Source organism: Dipodomys merriami, unplaced genomic scaffold (assembly GCF_024711535.1).
Source record: "Dipodomys merriami isolate MVZ:Mamm:240054 unplaced genomic scaffold, mDipMer1.0.p SCAF_130, whole genome shotgun sequence".
NCBI lineage: Eukaryota > Metazoa > Chordata > Mammalia > Rodentia > Heteromyidae > Dipodomys > Dipodomys merriami.
Genome location: NW_027202605.1, coordinates 2,831,151 through 2,854,610, shown reverse-complemented (window position 1 = coordinate 2,854,610; position 23,460 = coordinate 2,831,151).

The window sequence follows — 23,460 nt, the reverse complement described above, 5'->3', positions numbered from 1 at the left end:
TGAAATTCAGAGTCCTGAGGCTGCCTCTAGATTTCTGTGTCTCTGGGAGTGGAGAAATTCATTTTCAACACTCAGTTGAGGGGCTTGGAATGCGGCTTCATGGTAGAGTGCTTGCCTAGCAAGCATGAAGCCCTGGGTTCAATTCCTCAGTACCACCGAAAAAGCTGGAAGTGGCACTGTGGCTCAAGTGCTAGAAACTCAGGGGCAGTTCTGAGGCATTGAGTTCAAGTCCCAGGACTGGCAAGCAAAATCACTCAATTGAGTGACTCCTACCAAGAGAGAAATATGTGACTTTTTAAAAATTTTGTAATAATCTTACAAAGATTTGCAAAGATATTTCAGAGAGCCCCTCTTACCTTCTCTTAACATCTTACCTAAGCAGATCGCCCTCAAGCCCCAGAACAGATATCAGCTTTTGTGTGAGACCTCAGCATGATCTACAGCCAGGTGTTACTGTTCCCTGTAATAGTCCCATGTTTTACACAACAGTGGCCACATCCCAGCCCTGACAACCATTGGAGTTAACTTAGCAAATGACATACATGTACAGAAAGTCAGGTCACAATCACAGGACTGAATGCTGCAAGGCTGAAATGACAGAATGGGAGAAGACACCATGACCCTTCACTCTCATTCTCTCATCTTATGGATAGAGATACTATAGCCTAGAGAAAAATCAGGAACACACTGGTGAAAAGATGAGAACTGAGTCCATATCACTGGGCTCTAACTTTCCTGTAAAAATCTGCTTCTGGTAATATTTCTTCCTCTCAAGACAAGAGTTTTGAAGGATCAAAAACATCATGCCTTGCATCATTCCCCCTGCAGTTCTCCAGAGAGAAGAATATGGGGAAAAGTTTTATACTCTCCAACTTGGGGCTCAAGAGCCAGGTTAGAACAGGAAAGATGACTGAGCCCTGTCCAAAACTACAGAACCCCAGCTTCTGAGTCAGAACCTCCACCCACCTTCAGCCCTGAATGTATGCACTTGGAGCTGAAATGGATATTTTGTGTATTCAGATTTAACATTTGGAAGAGTGGATATTTATATACAAATTCAAATAGGGCACCCAAATGGGGAAACACTGTGAACTTGGCATATGTGGCAGTTATAAATGGGAGACGTGATTGGGAGTGGGGAAAGAATTGACATGAATCAGTGGGCACTTGGCAGGAAGAACTAGATCATCCCAAGGTTATTTTCCCCCCTTCCCTTCAATGTAAGCACCTCAGCTCTTGTGTGTTCAGAGAGTGCTGTGAGGCTACTTACTCCTTCGAACTTTGCCATTGCTCATAACTTGGTGTATAGAAAATAATTACTTTCTTGGGTGAATAAGCTGTCGCACAGTTAGGTACTACCAGAGTTGCATACAGACATGATAAAGCTAAAGCTTTATTCTGTATTTTGCCATGAAAATTCATAAACCAATTTGGAAATTGCTTAGTTTTTACTTTTAATTTTTTTTTTTGGCATTTCTAGGGTTCAGACATGAGCTTTGCCATGCCATGCTGGTATTCTGCCACTTGAGCTATACTTCTAGCCCTGCAAAGTACTCAGTGTCTCATGCTCTCGCTTGGCTTTTGGGCTCAATCTGGTACTCTGCCTCTTGAGCCAGTCCTCTACTTTTATTGAATATGGAGTTTATTGAATACAAGAGCTTCATGGAGTTTTCTGCGCAGTCTGGATTCGCAGTCTGGATTCAAACTTCAAAACTGATCTCAGCCTCCTGACATATAGATCTCCTATCTATCTACCTATTATGTAACTACCTACCTAGACTGATTAGTATCTTGGCCATGGTACATAGTGCTTCAATAAATATGGTTGTGCTGGTAGCTTTACTGTATCCTGATTTTTAATCTTTTGGGTGTATGCCCAGGAGTGGAGCTGCTGGATCATAGGGTAGTTCTATGTCTAATTTGTTGAAAAACCTCCATAATGCTTTTCAAAGTGGTTGAATAAGTTGACATTCCCACCAACAGTGTATTAGGCTTCATTTTTGCTATGTTCATGCCACCATTTGTTATTGTTTGTATTCTTGATGATGGCCATTCGAACTGGGATGTGGCCAGAATGTTGAGCATTTCTTCATGTGTCTGTTGGCCATTTTCACCTCTTCTTATGAGAAATCTCTATTTCTCTCATTAGTGCATTTACTACTTGGATTGTTGATTCTTTGAGGGTTTTGTTTTTTGAGCTCGCTGTATATTCTGTATATTAGGCCATTATCTGATATATAACTGGCAAAAAATCATCTCCCATTCTGTAGGCTGACCTTTTAGTTTCAGAACTTTCTAATTTGATGAAATCCCATTTATCTTTCTTTGATTTGCTGTGCCCAAAGCAATCTACATCATTTTTTCTGATATACATCATTTTATTCTGATGTGTACCTCTGTTACCTCATCAGAACATGAGCAGATTAGAATTAGTGATTTCTGGGGAAAAGCTGTAGCTGAGATCCAATCATGGAGGTTCGGTAGGAAGAGGGATTGGTGACCCATGACTCATCTGTGTGCTTGGTTGATGGCATACATTCACATGGAAAGGTCCTACCCTTTTTCCAGATTGTCCAAGGTATTCATTGTCTACAGTTAATCACCAAAAAAGCCAGAAGTAGAGTGTGGCTTAAGTGGTACACTGCTAGCCTTGACCACAAATAGCTCAGGGATAGTGCTCAGGCTCTGAGTCCCAGGACTGGCACAAAAATAAAGGTACCTTTAGTGTCTGACACCTACTTGATTACTTCCACACCTCACTCGTCAGATGGTACTTCTGCTTCCCCACTCCCTAAATAGTAGCCATATGATTAAGGGCTTCCCCTGCCCACAGGGTTTGTCTTCTCCTGGGGACAGAAGAAAGCCACTGAAGTCAGCATGACTCACTGCAGGTGAAATCTCTGACAGGTATATGAGACTGAGACATACCTTTCCTGTTTTACCATCCCTCATTTCAAAAAACAAGGACAGTTAAACATGGTGGTAGCTCTCCTGTTGTTCAGTGCAAACCTCTTAGATGGGCTAGAAACCTTGTCTTGACGTACATGTGGCTTTTAACTTCTGTGCTTGTTTGGGGGTAGGTGGAGTGGAAGGTTGCCTGGACATGGATGGAGACAAGTGGAGATATTACTTTCTCAGATCTTCATCTAAAATAATAAAGACACTGAGTTCTGAGATGAGAAGGAAATGGCCCAAAGTCACACCATAAGTTCATGCAAGGATTGGACTAGAACACCAGGTCTCATATTCTCAAGAAGCTAATCCTACTTTATAAGTCACTAATTAAATGCAAACCTTCAATCATAGAATATCTCTACTTTTGTGAATGAGTACTATTTTCCCAAGGCCAGATCATTACTGAGAACATTGGATGCACATTGATACTTGTTTGTTTGTTTGTTTAGTGCCAGCCTGGGGACTTGAACTCAGGGCCTGGGTTCTGTCCCTGAGCCTTTGTGCTCAAGGATAGCACTCGACTACTTGAACCACAGCTCCAAAATGGCTTTTTTTGATTAATTGGAAATAAAAGTCTCATAGATTTGCTTGCCTGAGCTGGCTTTGAACCATGATTCTCTGATCTCAGCCTCCTGAATAGCTAGGATTACAAGTGTGAGACACCAGTCCCTGGAAGACACATTAATTTTTATAGCTTCCCCCTTGGTAATTCTCCAAAGCCAGAGAGAAGAGTTTATTTATTCATTTTGAAGTCCCCTAACAATATTTTTATCAGTATTGTAAAGAAAGGGAGCTGGTTTCTGTTTAGATTCACAAGTTATTTTGTGAGTCAGAAGAAAAGAAAAGGCAGTCAAGGAAAATTCCACTGTAAAACTGCAGATTTTTAAGATGTTACATAAAAAGGAAAGTTAAGTGAAACTGGCAGATATGTGAAGACAAACTGGGCAGTCAAGGCTCATCTTGGAAAAAAATTCCAAGTGATTATGTGATGCCTATGTCAAGTTCAATGAAAAATTTCCCTGAAAATCCCCTGAGCAGGTGATACAATGCCTCCAAGTTCAACAGGCCACTTTTTCCTCTAATGACAGGACAGATTTCCCCCTTCCCTTTCTGCCTCACCTACTTCCCCCTTCCTCCTTTTTACTGTGTTAGTGCTGGGAATTGAACTCAGGGCCTTCCTCTCTCACTTAGCTTTTTCCACTCAAGCTTGGTGCTTTACCACTTGAACCGTACCTCCACTTTTGGCTTTTCACTGGTTGATTAGAGATAATAAACATGTAGACATTTCTGTGCTCATGGAAGGTAATGGTGTTCCAGGAATGTCATGTACTGTTTAAATCTTGCTTTCCTATGTTTGTCTTCTCATTGAATATGTCCCTCCAATACCCTGCATCAAATTGAATTTGCCTAAATCCATGTCAGATGTGTGACTTCAATTTTTTTGGGTTTTACTTTAAAAATTACACTTTTTTATTTTTTGGTGTTACTGGGATTTGAACTCAAGGTCTTATGGTGAGTAGACACTCTACCATGCCTCCAGCTTTTGAGCATACTTCTTGCACATGCTAAGGTTTGGCTCATAATTTACTAGTGATCTACAGTCCCAGCCATTGTAAAACTTTAAAACTCCCATCTTAGACCTTAGTTCCAGGCTGATATTTCTTGTAATTCTCATCCTTCTGTCTACACACACACACACACACACACACACACACACACACACACACACACACACACACACACACACACACACACACACACACACACACACACACACACACACACACACACACACACACACACACACACACACACACACACACGCGCGCACTTGCTTATGTGTGTCAAAAACTACAGAAAATACTGGGATAGGCCAGAAAGAGTCTCTCCCCAAAAAAGTTTATAGATCTGGGGTAGGGGGAGGTAGTATGGAACCAGAAGTCCAGAATATAATGACATTATATAACATAACAGGACAAAGGAATCATATTAAGCTGGGTTAAGAGAAATAGTACTCAAGTTAGTCATTTATGATGAGACCATAAATACATCAGGTAAGTGATGCACCTTCCTTTTTTCTCAATTATTGTGTGAAAATTCAACCCAACGGAGTATGTGGAGTATGTGGTACCCTAGGAACTGGGACATAAGTTATTTGTGATCTTATTTTTTTTCTTTTTGCCAGTCCTGGTGCTTGAACTCAGGGCCTGGGCACTGTCCCTGAGCTTCTTTTGCTCAAGGCTAGCACTCTACCACTTGAGCCACAGCCCCATTTACAGTTTTTTCTGTTTATGTGATACTGAGGATTCGAACCCAGGGCTTCATGCATGCTAGACAATCACTCACTCTATCACTAAGCCACATTGCCAGCCCTCACTTGTGATCTTGTTAACCCATCCACATTTGTGCCGGCCTTTACTGAAAAAAAGAAATAGAAGCTACATGTCTACATTTTTCTAACGAAAGAAATCAGAATAGTCCAAAAGAGAATAATGGAAAGATGGTATTGTGAAACTCAAAAAACACATGCAAAATGAGTTCAAGAAAGAAGGGGGAAGCTGGGTACTCTGGAGTCTGAGATCTGAGGATTGCAGTTAAACACACCCTGGGCAAGAAAGTCCATGAGACTTACCTCTGGTAAACTCAGAAAATAACAAAAGTGATTCTGTGACTTAACTGGTAGAGCACTAGCCTTGAACAAAAGAAGCTCAGGCATTGAGCTCAAACCTCAGCACCTTTAACAAAAAGAAAGAAAGAAATGAGAGAGTTAATCAGTGTGGGTTGGAATCCATTGTGTGGGTTGGAATTTAGAAGTCTTCAAATAGCTGATTGGGGAGCTTACCTAGAGGGATAAATATGGTCTTTGGGGAGTCCTAGGAAGGGCTCTGGAATGTGATGTATGCATGTAAGAATGCCATCACCTTGGTCTGTCCTTGTATGGGTATGGTAGGAAAGCCCTCAAAGTCCAATGGTCAAACCACTGTGAGATAGGATCTGAATTTCCCCCTAACTTTTCCCCCTACAACTCTTAATAAAGCATTCAACTTTCCATTACAGACTATTTTTATTATCATATCTCTTAGAATGTCTTTCACATGAGGATTCTCTTTTGTTCTGACATTTCACTGTTGGTTCTGCACCAGAAAGGTATGGAACTTCTTTTTCAAACAATCACAGCTGCATTTGAAGATGATTACTTGGGCTTTGTCCATTTGATATCTCAGATATGTTTGCTATCTTAGGAGAATTATTATTATTTTTTTTTTAAATTGTATTTTATTTTATTTGACAACATACTGTACAGAGGGGCTACAATTACATGGGCAGGATAATGCATACATTTCTTACCAAGCATTGCAGCCTCGGGAGAATTATTTTTGTTTTCTATAGTTCTGCAATTCAAAAAGTAAGAAGTTTTTAAAATTCTCTGAGTTCTGGAGACTATGTAATTATTTTCAAGGTGAAAACATTCCTCTTTTCTGACCAAAATATTCTTTCACAGCCAGGATAGCAGAATCATGGTACCTATTAAAATAGACCTTTATAGCCATACATATCTGGAAAAATGCTGAAATGCATTCTTAGCTAATGGTACTTACATATTTTTTCATAATACAGTTGTGTTTCTTTTTTTTTTTCTTTTCCTTTTCCTTTTTTTTTTTTTTTTTTGGTTGTGGGGCTTGAACTCTGGGCCTGGGCACTGTTCCTCAGGTCTTCAGCTCAAGGCTAGTGCTCTACCACTTGAGCTACAGCACACTTTTGGTTTTCTGAAGATAAGAGTCTCATGGACTTTTCTGCCCAGGCTGGCTTTGAACCGTGATCCTCAGATCTCAGCCGCCCGAGTAGCTAGGATTATGGACATGAGCCACTGGCACCCAGCTTATGCTTTTTTTTTTTCCTTGATAGTTCTGTAGTTTGAACTCAGTGCCCATATACTTGCTAGGCTAGTATTCTGTCATTTGAGCCATGCCTCTAGCCTTGCTTTGGTCTGGCTGCTTTGGAGACTGGATCTAGCAAACTTTTTCTTTTTTTGCTTCATCTGGCCTTGAACCATGATTCTTTACTTCTGAGCCTCTTGAGTAGCTGGGCATCCAGAAGTATAACTTTTTTTCTAAGTGATATGCATACATGCTTCCTGATATTATATTCTACAAGATAATGTTTGTCTAATGATCAGATTCCAAGAAACTTCCACACTAACTCAGGAAGACTTTGTCATGGCCTGCTTAAAATATCTGACAAAGCCTAGACATAATTTTTCACTGCTTGACAGTTTGACTGATATGATTATGTTTTTCATTGATGAGCTGCCTGATAAATGTTAAACTCTAGAGAAAATATCCAGATCTTAATATCTAAATATACATTTAGTTGAAGGAATCATGATGGTTGATCATGAATGGGGCTCTGAATTTCACAGGTGCTATATATCTTCACATTGGACCAAGTGAAAACAATATTTATCCAATATCTGCTCTGGAATAGGACAATCTGGATTTGAGTAGGAGTTCCTCCAGTTGCAACTGTGATCTTGTATCTTTCAAAATGTGGACAACTGTGCTAGGTGCTGGTGGCTCACGCCTATAATCATAGCTACTCAGCAGGCTGAGTTCGTGGTTCAAAGCCAGCCCAAGCAGGAAAGTCCGTGAGACTCTTATCTCCAATAAACCACCAGAAAACCAGAAGTAGTGTTGTGGCTCAAGTGGTAGAGTGTTAGCCTTAAGCTGAAGAGCTGAAGGACAGAGTCTAGCCCCACCACTGACAAAATAATGATAGAGGGGAGGAGGAGGAGGAGGAGAAGGGGGGGAGGGAGGAGGGGGAGGAGGAGGAGGATAATTGTAACATCTACTTCGGGGAACTGTGAGAAATCAATGAAAGAATGAATGCAATCTGTACCATGTAGGAACATAGCTATCATGTATAAAGGGCTCATTCTCATTTCCTTCAAGAATCTCATATGCAGAAAGTTTGAAGTAGAGTTTGCTTTTCCTTCATAAGATGTCATCAATCCATAATAACCTACTTGAAGCACCCCACCCCCGGAACATAGCAGTGGAGACAAGTTCTCTAAGGTTATAATTTTAACCAGCCCATGCCACCAGCATGTGGGCATTGCATGTGAATCTCAGCAGGCACTCAGCACGAAGCCTGCATTAACATGCCACAGGACACTACCTGCTGGCTGTTCCATGTCGGAAAACTTAGTGTCACTGATTTATTAAAGGTGGGTCAAGAGTCATTGACTAGGCAGGTGGGGTGCCTGTGGTTCATGCCTGTAATCCTAGCTACCTCAGGAGGCTGAGATCTGAGGATCGTGATCACAAACTTGAGCAGGAAAGTCCAGGAGACTCTTATCTTCAATTTCTCATCGAAAATACAGAAATAAAGCTGTGGCTCAAGTGGTAGAGCCCCAGTAACAGCACAAGCATGCAGGAACACATGTGCTGTGCACACACACACATGAGTCACTATGTCCTCACTTCAGTTCCTGTGTCTAACCAATCAGTCTCTGCTGAGAGTGGAAGCCAATCACCCACCTATTGGATCATGAGCTGAAATCGATTCTTCTCTTTCAAGTTCTACTTCTTCATTGTGGGAGCCCCTAAGATCTACCACATGAAAACTTTTTGAGTTACCTTCTTGGAACAATATTGTCTTTCATCTTCTTTCTCAGGAGTCAGAGGTACCTGATTGAAAGGGCTCTTAAGTGAACAGCTGGACAGGGAAAGAAAATAGTGTATTCAAGGGGTTCCCATGAGAGCAGTTGTATTTACTGTGGGTGGGGGTGAAGTGGGTGGTTTCTTATTTGTTCATTCAGCATTGCTCCAGTATCTGGTCACACAGACACTGTAAGCCAGCACAGTGCCGGGCTATCACAGCTTGGTCCTGCAGCCTGATGCTTATTCTAAGCTCTGCCACTTCTCTCCATTTTCCCACAGCCTCAGTCAGTTCACTGTTGCCTCTTGCCTTTGTGTAGTGTTTGAGCCTTTCTGCTTGTTCCCACATCATCTGTTCCTCAAGCGGCAGCCAGGACAATCCATGATGAAATAATAATGATAATGATGGTGATAATAATTTGGTCACCAGTGGCTCACAACTGTCATCCTAGCTTCTCAGGAGGCTGAGAAGTCAATCCAAGCAAGAAAATCTGAGAGAGTCATCTCTAATTAACACCAACAAACTAGAAATGGATCTGGTATTCCAATGACAGTACTATCCTTGAACAAAAGAAGATAAGAGACTGTGCTCAGGCCCCGCGGTTAGGCTTCAGGACTCTCTCTCTCTCTCTCTCTCTCTCTCTCTCTCTCTCTCTCTCTCTCTCTCTCTCACACACACACACACACACACACAGAAATGATAACAAATAATAATAACATTGGAGGCATATCCCTGTAATTCTAGCTACTCAGGAGGCTGATATCTGAAGATCAAGGTTCAAAGCCAGCCTGGCCAGACAAATTCTTCAGACCCTTATCTCCAATTAACCAGCCAAAAGCCAGAAGTAGAACTGTGGTTCAAGTGGCAGAGTGCCAGTATGGAGTAAAAAAGTGAAGCAAGAGCACAAGGCTATGAGTTCAAGCCTCAATAGACACAAAATGACACACAAACAGTGATCATAAATGGCTCTCCCATTCACTCTGTACTAGGTAGTCTCTGGTACTTTTCTCAACAACTTCATGGAGATGCAGTTTCTATATCATGAAATTTACTGTGAAAGTATATAATTAAGTAGATTTTCATTTATTTAAAATACAGCCATGTGTTACCAGCACCACTGTCTAATTTTAGAATGTATTCATCCACCCACAAGCCTGGTAGTCACTAGGTGTTCCTCCTTACCCTGGAGCCCTGACAGCCACTAATCATTTTCTATCTGTACAAATTTGCTTAGATTTGGCTGCATATAGAATTCTTGATTGATTCTTTTTTATTCTTCAGCTCTTTGAAAATGTCATGGCACTACTTCAGTTTCTCCATGGCTTCTGATGAAAAATATGATTTTAACCTGTGAACCCCTTGCATTGAGAAGATTAGTCTTTCTTTTGGTAGCATTCTTGAATTTTAATAACTTCAACAGGATGTATCTAGATGCAATACTTTTTAGTTTACCTTACAGGGGCTTTATTGATATTCTTGAATGTGTAGATTATTACTTTCCATGGGTTGTTTTTGATCTTTACTTTCTAAAAGATTTTTTTTCTGGTTCTTCCTCCCTAGGTACTTACCAAGGAGAAATGAACAGAAGCAATATTCATATAACATAGAAGCAATATTCATAGCTGCTGACAAGGAAATGATATAAATATCTACCAAAATAGAAAGTGATATATTAAAAGAAGGTTATCTACACAATGAAATGTATTTCTGCTTTGGAAAAACAAAATGTTAACCCTGTACCTTACAATTGTTGTGGTAAGTGAAGGCCATTGATTCTGTGATTTCATGTACATCTAATGAATTTCAGTATCTGTGTGTGTGTGTGTGTGTGTGTGTGTGTGTGTATGTGTGTGTGTGTGTGTGTGGTGGTGGTGCTTGAACTCAGGGCCTCATGTTTTGGCTTAGCTTTATTGCTGAAGGATGATGCTCTACCACTTGAGCCATAACTCCACTGCCAGCTCTCTAATGGTTAATTAGAGGCAGTGGTTTGTTGGACTTTCCTTCCTGAGTGACTTTTGAAGGGCCATCCTCAGATCTTAGCCTCCTGAGTAGCTAGGATTACAGATGTAACCCTCCAACATCTGGCTGAATTTCAGTATACCGTTATCATCAGTCAGAAAGTACTTTGGTTCTGAGGAAGCTTATCAGAAAACATTAACAACAATCAAATCAAACTGCCATGATCCTAGCATTTTGTCTGCCCTTTGAGGGCAGTCCTCTGTAACAGAAACATGTGTAATATATACTTAGCAAGCTGATTAATGAACATGTATTGAGGGACTTACCCATAATAAGGAAAATGAGATGATCTAATGACATAAAGGCTTGGGAATTAAACGTGGTATAGGTTCTGACGCAATCCCTTATGCAATCAGTAATCTTTAGAAATTTTGTGTGTGTATGTGCTTGTGCATGGGCGTATGTGCACACACCATTCCTGCAGTGTGAACTCAAAACCTGAGCACTGTTCCTGAACTTCTTTATTCAATGTTAGTACACTACCACTTGAACTAGAGTTCCACTTCCAGCTTTGGTGGTGTTGGCTAATTGAAGATAAGTCATGGACTTTCTTACCTGGGCTGGGTCTGAGCTGCAATCCTCAAATATCAGCCTCCTGAGTAGCTAGCATGACAGATGAGAGCTATAGTTACTGGCTTTTTTTTTTTGTCAGTCGTGGGGCTTGAACTCTGGGCCTGGGCACTGTCCCTCAGCTCTTCAGCTCAAGGCTAGCACTCTACCTCTTGAGCCACAATGTCACTTCCAGTTTTCTGAATGGTTTATTGGAGATAGGAGTCTCACAGACTTTTCCTGCCTGGGCTGGCTTTGAACCGTGATCCTCAGATCTCAGCCTCCTGAGTAGCTAGGATTACAGGTGTGAGCCACCAGCACCTGGCTGGCCTTTTTTTTTTTAAGATTTTTATGCTGTTGAATTTTTTTAAATCATTTTTCAGTGTATTAATTGTTCAGTGTTTAATAATACGGTGTTGAAGCGTGGTACTGGCACAAAAACAGACTGGAAGACCAATGGAACAGAATAGAAGATCCAGAAATAAATCCACAGGCCTACAAACAGCTGATATTCGACAAAGGAGCCAAAGACATACAATGGAAGAAACAGCCTCTTCAACCACTGGTGCTGGGAAAACTGGGCAGCCACACGCAGAAAACTAAAAGTGGACCCCAGCCTATCACCATGCACCAACATCAACTCAAAATGGATTAAAGACCTTAACATTAAACCTGAATCTCTGAAACTACTGCAGGACAGAGTAGGAGAGACACTTGAACTAATAGGCACAGGAAGGAACTTCCTGTACAGAGTCTCAGGGTCACAACAAATTGGAGAGAGACTCGACAAATGGGACTACCTTAAAATAAAAAGCTTCTACACAGCTAATTCTATCGCAACCAAGCTAGAAAGACAACCAACTAATTGGGAAAAAATATTTACCAGCAATATATCAGACAAGGGGTTAAAATCCAGTATATACAGGGAACTCAAGAAACTAATCCCTCCCAAACCTAACAAACCAATTACTAAATGGGCAAGGGAACTAAAGAGGGACTTCTCAGATGAAGAAATAAAAATTACAAAGAAACACATGAGGAAATGTTCATCATCCCTGGTGGTGAAGGAAATGCAAATAAAGACAACCCTGAGATACCACCTTACCCCAGTCAGAATGCCCCACATCCACAAATTAGCCAACGACAAATGCTGAAGGGGATGTAGAGAAAGAAGAATCTTATTACACTGCTGGTGGGAATGTACACTTATACAGCCACTTTGGAAAGCAGTCTGGAAGGTCTTTAGAAAGCTAAAGATTGACCTCCCTTACGACCCAGTCATACCACTTCTAGGCATCTACCCTGAACAACAGGAACCAATATACAAGGACACGTGCACCTCCATGTTTACTGCAGCACTGTTCACAATAGTCAGGATATGGACACAACCCAGAAGCCCCACCACAGATGAATGAATCCAAAAATTGTGGTATCTATACACAATGGAATATTATGCAGCCATTAGAAATGACAAAATAATGGCATTTGCTGGGAAATGGATGGAGCTAGAAGAAATCATGTTGAGCGAGGTAAGCCAAGAACAAAGAGACAAACGGTACATGGTCTCCCTGATAAGTGGATGTTAAATCCAAACGTTAGGTGATACGACAAAATTAACAGGACTTAAGAAACAAAGAACTTCCACTCATCTGGTCGAACCACTACTAAATATCCTCATGCTGCTGATCACATGTATGGTGTATATGTGTATACAGTTATATGTTATAGACCATGACAGACAATTTGCTCCAGGAAAGTTAGAATGAGCTTGTAACTTTAAATGAGCATCATTGTTCCACATTACTGTGAAATTTGGGAAATTATGTAATCACTTAATCACAATTAAAAAAAAAAAGAACCTCAGGGAAGGTAGGAGGAAGGAAAGGGATAGTAGGGGGAAAACAATGGAGGGGGTAACAATGCTCAATAGGAAGTGTACTCATTACCTTGCTCATGTAACTGTAACCCTCTGTATAGTATCTTTACAATAAAAAATTTAAAAAAATAATACGATGTTGAAAAATAATCAGGCAGATTGAGCTCTTCAGCTCAAGGCTAGCACTCTACCTCTTGAAGCACAATGCCACTTCCAGTTTTCTGAGTGGTTTATTGGAGATAGGAGTCTCACGGACTTTTCCTGCCTGGGCTGGCTTTGAACCGTGATCCTCAGATCTCAGCCTCCTGAGTAGCTAGGATTACAGGTGTGAGCCACCAGCACCTGGCTGGCCTTTTTTTTTTTTAAGATGTTTATGCTGTTGATTTTTTATCATTGTTCAGTGTATTAATTGTTCAGTGTTTAATAATACAGTGGTGAAAAATGATCAGGCAGATTGGGTAAAATAACTCAGGTATCATTCCAAGGGTGAATCAGGTCTTCAGTGTGAGTTCACATTTGGACACTCAATGTAGAGAGACAGATTCATAGTGGATACTCAGATTTGGTTTCCTAAGGGAGCCTAGGACCCAGGTAGTTATTATTATAATAAAGCAATATATTTTAAATGTCAGGGGAATGACACGATGACAGACATTACTCTAGTATTTGTTGATATTGTGACATGTGAGCTGTTGTTTACTGGCTCTAAGGCTTTAATGCTTTAACACACACTCTCTCTTCCCTTCCTCCCTCTCTCTCTGTGCTGGTGGTACTGGGGATTGAACTGAAGGCCTAGGCTCTGTCCTTTAGCACTTTCACTCAAGGCTAATGCTCTACCACTTGGCCACAGCTTCACTTCTTACTTTTTGGTGGTTTATTGGAGGTATGAGTCTCGTGGACTTTCTTCCCTGAGCTGTCTTCAGATGGCTGTCCTCAGATTTCAGCCTCCTGAGTAGCTAGGATTACAGGCATAAGCCACTGGCACTTGGCTTCAACCATATCATATTTTATGCATCTGGTTAAGGAAATTAAGCCTTTTCCCTTTCAGAATTATGGGAATGATTACAGTGGGGATGTGGACAGGCACCTAGCAAAACACCTAGACTCAGTCTAGATATGAGTTGATTACAGCGCTATGGAGAAAAGCCAGAGTTCTGATCTAACTAGCCCCAGCAGTGTTACGGAGATGATGAGTGTGTGTAATACTTGAGCCACATCTGGGTAGTTGGTGTTTCAGAAGAACATGGTACCCATTCTCTCATCAATTTGTCATAGCCTCCACTTGACCTGCCCCTTCCTAGAGCATGCATACCCATTGGATGCTGTCAGTTCCAGGTTGATGAATAGTGTGACATGAGAGTGGAGTCCCTAATGTCATTGGTGGTTTCAGAAGTCTTTAAAGGGGGAAAGTTTGAGAGTAGGTAATACCAAGGGTAAGGGTGAGGAGCACATAGGAGATCTTACATTTCCATGTATTTTATTACGTGCATTTGCCATTTAATTTTGTCTGTATTGGAAACACATGTGTGCCTATCAATAAATGTGTTGAAGATATACCATCGAGTTACCTTACTGAAGGGACTACTGTGTCAGGTTTGGGGACTGCTGGTCTACTTGTCTTATTGGTAACTCTCCTGAGAGTCTGTAGTCCTCTCTCTAGACAATGATGGGAAATTCAGGAGGAAGGAAGTCAGTCTGTTCCCTCTTTGATTTTTACAAACAGAAAACAAAGATTCTGAAAATCAGAGTGAGGCCTGACGAAGCTGATAAGAAAAGGGACTATGACTGCAAGTTAATTTCTTGGGGACTGGGGTAAAGGTATACCTCTTTGTGTGGTCATAAGACTTGGAAGGGGTTCTCATCAACATTTTGGGGAGATGATTTTTCCAGTAAATGATCCTGGCAAACCTCAACTCTGTCAAGACCCTCCATACATCTGTCAAAGGTATTAAGAGATCTATTCAACTTGTTCAAGTGTGAAGAAATGTATCATTTCTTTCCTTACCAGAATTCTTTCCTATGATTACCTTGATGCCTTCTGTTGATTCTGCTTCAGAAATGCAATTTCAGCCAGGCACTAGTAGCTCACACCTGTAATCCTAGCTACTCAGGAAGCTGAGATCTGAGGATCGTGGTTCAAAGCCAGCCTGGTCAGGAAAGTCCATTAGACTCTTATCTCCAACTGACCACCAGAAAACCAGAAGTGGTAATGTGGCTTAAGTGGTAGAGGGCTCACCTTGAGGTGAAGAGTTCAGGGACAGACAACACCCAGGCCCAGACTTCAAGCCCCATGCCTGACAAAAACAACAAAAGAACAACAAAAAGCAAAGTAAATCTGGACAAGCAAGTCCATGAGACCCTTTTCTCCAATGAGCCACCCAAAAGGCTGGAAGTAGAACTGTGGTTCAAGTGCTAGAGTGCTAACTTTGAGCAAAAAAGCTCAGGGACAGCAGTCAGGCCCTGAGTTCAAACCACAAGACTGATACACACCCACCAAAAAATAAAATAATACTAATTTCATTGAGTGGCAAATGCTCTTTGTCATGGAGCACATTCAGTTCAGATGGCCCTGGCTGTCTGATGAGATTGGATCTTGTCTGTAGAATTGCCTTGGGAGTCACTGGAGCAGTTGGAAAGCCTGCCTTGCCCAGCAGTGATTCCTCCTTGTCTCTCCCTACAAAAGAACCAAGAGACTGGAGGTCTGGCTGAGGAGTCTGTTCCCAGTGGGAATCTGTACATTTTAAATAAAGAGAGTCCCACGTGTCAGTAAGTCTGTTCACTCATGGTTTTATAGCTACCATCAGCTCTCACCAAAGACATAGCCTGGAATGTATGCCTAAAAGATGTACATATCGGAAAGCTTCAGGCAATAGAAATATGTGGATTGACTTTAAGGAAAGGATTTGTTGTTATTTTTGTAAGACAAAAAGCAAGAAGGATGTTTTGCAGATTAGATGGCTAGGATGAAGCATTGCCCATAGGCATATGTTGTGTTCATTTAAAATGGAAATAAACTTCCACCACGATTTCACTGTGAATCCTTCCAGCTCACATTATGTGAAATCAAGTGGGTTTTTATATTGAGAAGCTGTTCGGATCGCAGTAGGCTATTCCCTCCGTGTATACACTGACAGGTATCTAGTGTCAGAATTTGCTGAGGTTTCCTGTCAAGAAAAAGAGGCCTGTTCTTTGTGGTGTAATTAGGCTTAGTTCAGTAGCAATGCATAGCCATATGTCAGCATCTTAGTGGTTAATGAGGCCTTCTAATCCTAATTGCTGAACACATCCAGTGAGCAGTGAGCAAAGAGGAAGATGAAGGAGCTCTACTGATGGTCAAATATTTGAAACACCTTAGGACCTAGGATCATGGCTTCAGAAGAAACTAAGTAGTGATACAAATGAGAAGCAGTGGGTAGGGCTGCTAGGAAGGATAGGGATGCTAGTGAAGAAGAAAGAGCAGCAAGCTGCACATCCATAAACTCAGTGTCAACCACTTGCATCCATATAATGTCTTTGCCATTCATACTTTGTTCCTGCGTCTCCTTGTTGGCTGAATGGGTGATTTGGAGTAGCTGACTTCAGACTTTAGCTTGAATACTCTGCTAAGCAGAGAAATTCATTATTGCAATTTCCACTCAGCTATAGGTTCATTTTGTTGTGAAATTTGTATTATATTTCTATATGTTTCTTTCTGTGAAAGAACTTTGAAAAAAAATCTCATTTATCTTCTGTAGTCTCTCTCTCTATATATAGTATATATAATACATGACATATAATGTTATATATTATATATCTTATATGTTATATTATTATATAAATGTAATATTTTATATATAGCATATAGCATATGTAATATGTAATTATATTTAATATATTATAATCATATAACATAATGTATGTTATATTATATGTTATATAATACAAACATAATGTAAATTAAAATATGTTATATATTTAATATATACCATTTATAATATACAATATATTAATATATAAATATAATATATTACATATATAGTTATATATTATATGAGTATGTATTATATAATATATACAATACTTTATAATATATGGCATAATATATTATAGTATATATTATATATAATAAAAATATATATTAGAAAAGGTGATTTTCAGTTAAGACTGGATGCCCATGGAAGTCAATAGTATTTCCACATACTTTCCATAAGAGAAAGAGATAAGGGATTAGATAGTGTATGACCTTGAGGAATGACCTTCAAACCTCTCTCATTTGCATAGTTGTATCGATATTTCCTTTGTCTGAAAATGGCACAAGCAGGTGATCGCTCCAGGGTCTCTCACAGCTCCTCCTGATGGAATGCACATGTTGTTAGGATCTGGAAAATTAAAATCTGGATAATGCTTGCTTTTACTGAAGCCAGATTCTAGTTGTTTTCTCAGTGACCTACCAGCAGTTTAATCTTGGGACAGTTGTTACTTCAATCTGGTCCTTACTTTCCATTCCTTTAGAATAAAAAAACAAACAAACAATGGCCAATTCAAAAGCATTATAAGTTTAAAATGAAAGAATGCACATAAATTATCATAGGACCTAATTAATAGTATGAATTTAGTAAAAAAAAGATTAAGTTGTTACCATGTATTTCACAGTTAAAACCAGGTGCCACCTTCTCAATGAAAGCATTTTTTTTTTCTTAATTTGACCCGTAGAACTCCATTCAAGTCTCCAGTGGGAGTAGCACTTAATATTTTATAGCCTATTTTAGCCCTTGCCTCTATATGGTCTTGTGGTAGTCTCTAGGGGGCAAAATTTCTCGGTTATATAATAAGTCCTTTCGTGAAAAAAAAGAAGCCCAAGGCAAAGTAAGTGTGTTAGTCAAAGAAAAGCAGAGAATAATTGGTTTTGGTTTTATTCTCTAGCTCCAGGGTTAACCTCTGTCCCCCATTGTTTATTAGAACTCCTTAATTCTTTAAGACAAAGTCTGGGTGGGTTTTTTTTTTTTTATTCATAGGTTATCCTAAAAAGAGAGGGCATTTGTCTGAGAGATGGTAATCCAGGCTGGAGGGCGGGCTCACCATCATGATACTGCTAGGCTAACTCACTTTGGAAGCATGGACTCCGAGAGAGAGAGAGTGTGTGTGTGTGTGTGTGTGTGTGTGTGTGTGTGTAACTCAAGGTTCCTCCACTTTAAGATGCTTTGAATGGTAATTGCTGAGGGTTTGGGTGCTGGGGTTAGACACCAGTGCCCCATCCTGGCCTCAGCTGGATAGCAATGGGAAAGTTACTGAATCTTCAGCTAAGATAAAGGAGTTGAAGTTCTACTGCTCTGCAAAGAACTACGAGTTACTTGGTTTGGGTTATTCTTGGCTGGTGTGTGTGTGTGTGCATATATGCCAGTCTTTGAACTCAGGGCCTGGGTGCTGTCCTTCAGCTGCTTTTGCTCAAGGTTAGCACTCTACCACTTGAGCCACAACTCTGGCTTTAAAAAGACACAGACTTTCCTGCCTGGGCTGGCTTTGAACCGTGATCCTCAAATTCCAGCCTCCTAAGTCGTCGTCGTCGTCGTCGTCGTCGTCCTCCTCCTCCTCCTCCTCCTCCTCCTCCCCCTCCCCCTCCCTCCTCCTTCCTCCTCCTCCCTCCCCCCCCCCCCCCCCCGCCAGTGGCTCACACCTTTAATCCTAGCTATTCAGGAGGCTGAGATCTGAGGATCGCAGTTCAAAGCCAGCCTGGGCAGGAAAGTCCATGAGACTCTTTTTTTTTTTTTTTTGTCGGCCGTGGGGCTTGAACTCTGGGCCTGGGCGCTGTCCCTCAGCTCTTCAGCTCAAGGCAAGCGCTCTACCACTTGAGCTACTGCGCCACTTCCGGTTTTCTGGTGGTTTATTGGAGACAGGAGTCTTATGGTCTCTCCTGCCCGGGCTGGCTTTGAACCGCGATCCTCAGATCTCAGCCTCCTGAGTAGCTAGGATTACAGGCATGAGCCACCTGCGCCCGGCTCCATGAGACTCTTGTCTCCAATAAACCACTAGAAAACCGGAAGTAGCACTGTGGCTCAAGTGGTAGAACGCTTGCCTTGAGCCGAAGTGCTGAGGGATAGCACCCAAGCCCAGAGTTCAAGCCCCACAACCACCAATATATATTATATATATATATATATAAAAGTGGTGTACAGAGAGCCCACATTTACATAAGTCAGGTAACTTGTGTATTTCTTTTTGGACAATGTCAGCCCTTCCCTTGTTGTTTCCCATGTTTTTTCACTCCCACCCCCACCTTTTGGTTATTCTGAATAGCAGTGAAAGTATCAATAACTTCCATAACCAACATCATCATGGCCATTACCACCACCATCATCAGCATCATCTCTCATAGCTATCATCATGCAGTGAAAATTATGCTAATGAGTTGGATTGTGTGATTTGGAAACCAATCCCATTTCTTACTGGCTGTGTATGGTTGGATACGTGACCTTGCCAAACTAAGTTACCAACATCTCTACAGATTCAGTGTGAGGATGGAGGTAGTCCTGCTGCATGTTTTATAGCTTGCCTGGCATGTGAATATTTAAGATTAACTGATATATGTACATAATAATAATAGTAATGATAACTACTACTATTCCGCTGCAACCTCCCTTTCCCTCTAGTTATAGTTAAAGCTTTGGAAGGAAATTGAACTTGTGCTATGGAACTTGGTAATACCATCTGTGGGTAGGCACAGAGTAAATTGGCTCAGATGGTTCCTGCCAGACATCTGTCTAGTGCCACCGCAGTGACCTATGAAAAGAATATAAATGGAATTTGGCAGGCTTTTGGCCTCTTCCTCTAAGTCCTGCAACTTGGCTCTGATGTTTGGGCGTCTGCAGACCAGCTGGCCCAGAGAAGCCCAGCTTCTTCCCTTCCCTGTTCCTCACAAGGCAAACAGAAAAGGGACACAGAAGAGGGTATTCTGGAGGAGTTGGCAATAGGAGATCATCACTGAAAAGACATTCTGGGGAAAATAAGGAATCACAGGAAGTGACAGCCAGCAGAAAACACTTTGCTTTCATCAAAAGGGTTCGAAGGTTAAAGTAGCTATCATCCTACTCTGATATTGGGTGGGTGGAAGAAGGCCAGGTGAGCGAGCCTCCATTGGTCAGAGAATGATGTATGGCATGGTGAACAGGTAAACACTCTTTACAAGCTCTGCAGTAGACTTTACAGTCAGATATCCCTGAGTTGGAATTCTCTCTCCTCCACTAATCAGCTATTTAATTTGAGGCGAGTGATTTCACTTTCCCTGAGTCCCTGTTCCTCTATTGAAGGAGACACTATTAACTCTCCCTCTCTACCTGGCTGTTTGTGAGGAATGTAAACAAGAATGGTAAATCACTTACCCTAACATATGATACTTGATCACTTGGTAAATATTAGCTATTAATAAAGGTAAGATTGTGTATATCTGCAGTGCTGAGAGAGTCAGCTTTATCTTTCCTAAATCTTAGCACAAGAAGTCAAGACACAAATCACCAGTATCCTTAAAGCCTTCAAATAAAATCACAAAAAACAGCACAGGAATGGAAGGACAGGCTGTTCCCTGTGATCGTGTTTTAATAATGCCATGCTGTCCTCTTATTATAACCTGTTAGTATTTCAAAATTGGACAGTTTTAGAGGGAGGGTGGGGGTTCTTCTTGGGACCTGAACTCGGTGCCAACTTCTGAATTTTTTTGGTGGTCTATTGGACGTACGAATCTCACAAACTTTCCTGCCCATGCTGGCTTCAAACCTTGATCCTCCTATCTCAGCCTCCTGAGCAGCTAGAATGACAGGTGTGAGCCACCAGCAGCTAACTTTTATTGAACTTTAAATTCTGCAAAATTCTTTGGATGTAATGAATCTACCACAATCAGAATAAGGACCTTAAAATAGGAGGAACCCCCGTAGTCCTATAATAACCAGAATTCTCTAGAAACCCTTTTGGTATGCTGCCTGGAAATCTCCACAGCTCAATTAGCCAGAAAATGTTATGTATATTTTTAGTTTTCATTCATATCTAACAGGTGAGTGTTTCTATTTACTACATACACAGAGGCTTGAACTCAGAGCCTGAGCAGTGTCTCTTAAGTTTGTTGCTTTATTTATTTTTATTTTATTTTTATACTCAAGGCTGGCAATTGATCACTTGAGCCACACCTCTCCATCTTGCTTTTTACTGGTTGATGGGAGATAAGAATCTCCAGAATTTCCTGCCCAGTCTGGCTTCAAACTGCCATTCACAGATCATAGCCTCCTGAGTAACTAGGATTTCAAGCCACAGGGGCTTGGCTAATTTGCTTGTTAAAAAAATAATTTAGAACAATTCCAAGACTTAGCTGGTAGGGTGTTTTCAGTTTCTGATGTATGCTATCTAATGGAAAAGAAGCTGAGTTAAGGTTTAGAGACTTTTCGACTGGGTCTTCATCTTCTTACTAGGAAACTTTCTGACCTTGAGCAAGTCTCCTCCATCTGTTGATTTATTTTCTGTATACAAAGATACTGAACTTAAGCTTGATTAGTTAAAGTAAGATACATGAAACAGTATGGAGGCCTGTTAGAATTTTGGACCTCTCTTCTCCATTTCTGCTACCCCAGATTCTGCAGCTGGCCTACAATGAAGTTTCAAACACCCAGAATACTGGGTACTGATGGCTCACCCCCAGTAGTCCTCCTTAATTGGGCTGAGATCTGAAGTTCATGATTCAAAGCCAGCCTGGATGGGACAGTTGGTGAGACTCTTATCTCCCAATAGCCACCAGAAAACCAGATGTGGAGCTATGGCTCAAAGTGGTACAGTGCTAGCTTTGAGCAAAAAGGACAGGAACAGAACCCAGCCCTTTGTTTACTAAGCCCCTTGGCTGACAATTAAAACAAAAAAAATCCAGAATAAAGATCTCAGAACATTCTAACATGCTGTACTAAAATGATCTAATGGAGAAAAATAAGAAAGAAAATAAAACTGGTCACTGGTGGCTCATTCCTATAATTCTGGTAGTTCAAAAGGCTGAGATATAAGGATAGAGGTTTGAAGCCAGACAAGACAGAAAAGTCCAAGAGACTCTATATCTTCAGTTAACCAGTAAAAAGCCAGAGGTGGAGCTGTGGCTGAAGTGGTAAAGTACCAGTCTTGAGTGAAAAAGCTAAGTGAAAGCCAGCCCTAAATCATCACTAAAACTCAGTCCACAGAGAATATCTATTTTAGATGTTTCACATGAATGAAATTTTTATAGTACTATGATTAGCACATTCAACACAAATTGTAAGATTTATCTCTTTTTCCAGTGTATGAAATGCCTCACTTCTTTTTATGGCCAAATACTGTTCCATAGCATGGCTACATCACACCGATGGATGGACATTTGGATTGTTGTTCATATTTTAGCTATTATCAATAAAGTTGCTGTCAGCATTCCTTTATACATTTTTATATGATCATTTATCTTTAATTTCCCCTTGATATATACATAGGAGTAGAATTGCCTGTCCGTATAGATGATCAATGTTTAATCATTAAAAATCAACGAGACTATTTCTCATGTGGTTGAATGGAACATAATCCTTAGTGAGCTTTAAAAAAATTAAGACACACTAGAAGTAGCAGTGTATATGTATTTAACATTGTACAGATTGTCTACCTGTTATTCTTTCCACTGCCATGTGCAAGTTTTTGTTACTTCTCTTCACAGAGGGACAACCAGTGGAAACCCTCTGGCTGAACTTGTATAGCCTCAAGTGTTGGGCATTCAAGTCTCTCTATATTATGACATAAACAAAACAGAGTGGTTTGAACCCCAAATGCAAAAAGACTTAGGTCTGAATATGATTTTGGAGCTTTATTAGTTTTATATCCTTGGGTATATAATTAATTTATCTGTGTCCCAGTTTCTTTTTCTCTTAGGTAGATTGCCATAAGTACGTATGTAAAGAATATCCAATATAGACAGGTTGACCCATTGTAACAATGAGGTGTACAAGACACTATGTTGAAAATGAACTTTACAACTTCGGGTGGGGGGGGATGGAGGAGTTGGGGAGCTGAGAGGGAAAGGATGGTAGGAGAAAAACAAAGGAGGAGGTAACAATGCTTTATAGGAAATGTACTCATTACCTTACTCATGTAATTGTAACCCCTCTGTATAGTATCTTTACAATAAAAATATATATTAAAAAACACAAAAAAGAATATCCAATATAGTTTTAAGCACTTATAGGTACTCTGGTACTGGTTAGTACAGCCTCAATAAAAATAGTGAGTCGTATTTTTGTATACCAACTGTAAATGTTTGGGAAGTAAAATGTAAATTCACTCTTTATAATTGCATAAAGTGTCTTAAATGTATCTGGAGACAAATTTAGTAAACTTCTATGTAGAGCTTCTCTACTAGATATTCTAAAATATGACTAAGA